We start from the raw sequence: 4,307 nt of genomic DNA on the forward strand, positions 1-4,307 counted from the left end.
CCTCCAGCTTAGCTCTTCCTTTTCAAGGCTGCTTTGGCTCTCCAGGTTGTTTTTGTAGTTCCATACAAATTTTAGGATTGTTTGTTCTAGCTATGTGCAAAATGCTGCTGGTATTTTGATAGGGATTGCATTAAATGTGTAGATTGCTTTGGGTAATATAGATATTTTAACAATATTTGTTCTTCCAATCCATGTGCATGGAATGTCTCCATTTCTTTGGGTCACCTTCAATTTCAGTCATAAGTGTTCTATAGTTTTCAGAGTACAGATTTTTTATGTCTTTGGTTAGGTTTATTCCTAGGTATCTTATTGGTTTTGGTGTAATTGTAAATGGGACTGATTACTTGATTTCTCTTTCTGCTGCTTCATCATTGGTGTATAGAAATGCAACAGATTTCTCATTTTTTTCAAGGATTTATTTATTTGTTTTGGAGACAGAGAGAAAGAGAGAGAAAGTACAGGGAGGCAGGGGAAGAGGGAGAGAATCTCAAGAATACTCCCCTCTGAGTACAGAGGTGGGGCCCAATCTCATGACCCTGAGATAATGACCTGAGCTAAAATCAAGAGTCAGACACTTAACTGAATGAGCTACACCTAGGCACCCCAAAAGGCAACAGATTTCTGTAAGTTGATTTTGTATACCTAGGCACCCCAAAAGGCAACAGATTTCTGTAAGTTGATTTTGTATCCTGTGACTTTACTGAATTCTTCTATCAGTTCTAGCAAATTTTTGGTAGAACCCTTCAGGTTTTCTATATAGAGTATCATGTAATCTGCAAATAGTGAAAGTTTTACTTCTTCCTTGCCCATTTTGGTGCCTTTTATTTCTTTGTGTTACCTGATTTCAGAAGCTAGGACTTCAGTACTATGTTAAATAACAGTGGCAAGAGTGGATATCCCTGGGGCGCCTGGGTGGCCAGTCAGTTAAGTGTCCAACTCTTGGCTTTGGCTCAGAGTCTGTTTGAAGATTCTCTCCCTCTGCCCATTCCCCAACTTGTGCACACGTGCTCTCTTCTCTCTCTCTAATAAATAAATGCATCTTTAAAAAAAAAAAAAAGGCGCACATCCCTGTCTTGCTCCTGGCCATGGAGTAAAATCTCTCAGTTATTTCCCAGTGAGGATACTGTTAGTTGTAAGTTTTTCATATATGGCCTTTATTATGTTGAGGTATGTTACCTTTAACCCTAATTCGTTGTGGGTTTTTATCATCAATGGATGTTGTATTTTGTCAAGTGCTTTTCCTGCACCTACTGAAAGGATTCTTCCCGTTTTAGGAAATGGCAATTAAGCTGAGACATGAAGGATAGTAAAGAGCCAGTCATGTAAGAACCTGGGTCAGGACATTTTCAGCTGAAAGTGTTCATGTGCAGAGGCTCCATTTTACTTCAGGTTCTGAAGAAGCAAAGCCTGAGATGGATACTTGGAGGAACACAGTATATTGAGCAACTGTTCTTTAGGGAAAAACCTTTAGGAGAGGGTGGAAGCAGAATGGAGAAGAATCAAAAGCTGAGTGAGGATATAGTCTCGGATAAAGTCTAGATTTGGCTTGATCCATAGTGGAAGGGTTCTGGAGTACAAACCATACTGCAGAGTCCTCTACTCCTTGACATTAGGGGGTGACCATTTGTACCTGCATAACAGTGTATCAGTCATTCATTGGCTTAGTGTTGCATTGCAGGGGTGGGAGAGATGTAATTACCCGGGCAAGACAGCTTCTGTCAGCCAGGTTTATTTTCCAAAGAAAAAAGGCAACTGTGAGCTAACATTTACAGCAGTTGAGGAACGGATGCCCAGATAACCACATCTGCTATGGGCTCTAAGGTAAAAGAGAGCTCAGGTACCTTTCGAAACTAAAATAATACTATTAAGTGTTGTAGTTACTATTATTGCACAACAAACCAGGCCAAATTTAGTATCATAAAAAAACAACCATATTATTATTCTCATGAATGCTATAAGTAAGATATTCAGAGTAGACAGAGTAGAAATAATTTATCTGAGGCCTTAGCTGAAAAGAAGCAATTGAATTTGGAGTGATTCATTTGACTGGGAGCTGGAAATATCTGGAGCCTTTTTACTTACACATCTGATGACTGGACTGAATAATCTGAAAGCTGTACTCAGCTGTAACTGGCAATGAAACCACCAAGATCTAATCTCTCCTTGTAGATTGAGTTTTCTAAAAAGCACAAAATAACTTCTGAGATGGAAAGTCCTGAGAAAGCCCCCTGAAAGCAAACATCCCAAGTTTCACAGCCTTTTCTATTCCAGCATCAAAGGTCACATAGCATTATTTTACTGACTGAAGAAATTACAAGCCCACCCAAATTCAAGGGAGAATGGACATAGATCCATCCTTCTCTGAGAAGGATGTCAAAGAACTGCTGGCCATTTTTTAAAAACTAAGACAGTGAGCAAGGGAGAAAGTGGTTTCAGATAAACTTAAAGAGGCAGGCAGAAAGACAAGTAATGGGAAGAGTCCTGCAAATTTAAAATTCCATTTTGCGATTGCTAAACTCAGATGCACTAAACTACTTAAGTGGAGATATGAAGTATGCAGTTGGATGTATGTGCCTAGAGCTCAAAAGAAAGGTCTAATCAGGAGATATAAGAGATGAGTCATATATAGATGATTAAAATGTAATTACTTATTAAGAATATATCAATATTCTCAGAGTTGCTCAGTGTATATTAACTTAGTTTCTTTCTAGAAATGTGATATAAATTTACACCCTCACCAGAATAATAAGAGAATGCTAGATGCAAATATCTTGATTTTACTTCAGTTCAGGGTAAACATTCATAGTCCTTAAAATCAGCCAGCTTGGGATTGTTGCTCAACAATCAGTCCCTTTGTCAATGTTCAAACTGAGCTTTCTAGTCACTATACAAAGTCCCAGATTCCTCTTCCAATACTGTTCCCATAATACAGCAGGATATCTAATCATATTGAGTTTCATGTGTCTTTCATACCCTAGAGATTCCTAAACTTCATACATAGATTAAACCTTGCTTTCATTGGATCTCAATAGATAGGATTGAATAGGACAAGAATTATTTAAGGAAACAGGGATGAAAGCATATTGAAAAGCCATCATGAGCTACATCTAGTAGAAGGAGAATGTGCCAACAGCAACACTAAATATTTAAAGACTTAAAAATGTAGTTGTGAGCACAAAGAATGTTCTCAGTTCAATACAAATGGATCTCCCAAGTGATCCTATAGATCCATTGTCCCCAAATGTCAGTGATTTTGGCCCCTTTGGTATATTGGCATTGTTTGGAGACATTTTTGGTTGTCACAAATGGGTGGGGGGAGAACTGTTAATAGCATTAAATGGGTAGAAAACAGAAATGCTGTTAAGTGTTCTACAGTGTACAGGACAGTCCCCAACAATTAACCGATCCAAAATATCAATACTTCCAAGGTTTAAAAATTCAGCTAAATATTAACTCTAGAGTCTAAACTTCTTTTTGTATGAATTATGCACAGTACCCAGTGGGTCTCCCCCATCAAATGTGTATGACTGTTGATCTACAATGAGAAGAGAAATAAAGGGAAATATTCAAAGTCATCAACATCAAATTAGCAATGAAAGGTAACTAGAAACTCATAGAAATGATGAGGGAAGTCAGATTTAGAAATGTGAAATTGAGACAGACTCATTAATGGCCAGGAATTAGAAGTGGTACTTGAAGAAACTTCTTATATGTGGACATGTTTTGTAAATTTGAAATCCTATAAATACATTTTACATAGATATAATACATCCTGCCTCATCAGTTTTCCTTTTAATATGTCTTGAATTTATTGTATAGGAATATACAATAAAGAGGAAGGAGTTAAGATGGCGGAGGAGTAGGGGCCGGGAGGTTAAGATGGCGGAGGAGTAGGGGACCCCTTTTTCAGCTGGTCCCCTGAGTGGAGCTGGATAGATACCAGATCATCCTGAAAACCCACAGAATCAGCCTGAGATGCAGGAAGATACATCTGGATCTCTACAAATGAACATCTCCAGCGCTGAGTATCGAGAAATGAAGCAGGGAGCCGTGAATCCACTCACAGATATCAGAAGAAAATGGTAGCGGGAGGGAGCCTCCATGCTCAGGTGCCAGGAAGCGGTAGCCACCTGCCCTGGGAAGCGGGCCGGACTCACGGATTGGCACCTGCGAGAGAGCAGACTGAGACCATGAGCCTGGGAACGCACACGCATCCAAACTGAAAATTGGAGCTCCAGAGTGCTCACTGGAAACGGACTGAGACCGGGAGCTCGGAAGTGCGCACTTGACCAGACTGAAAACTGGCA

Source organism: Ailuropoda melanoleuca, chromosome 16 (assembly GCF_002007445.2).
Source record: "Ailuropoda melanoleuca isolate Jingjing chromosome 16, ASM200744v2, whole genome shotgun sequence".
NCBI lineage: Eukaryota > Metazoa > Chordata > Mammalia > Carnivora > Ursidae > Ailuropoda > Ailuropoda melanoleuca.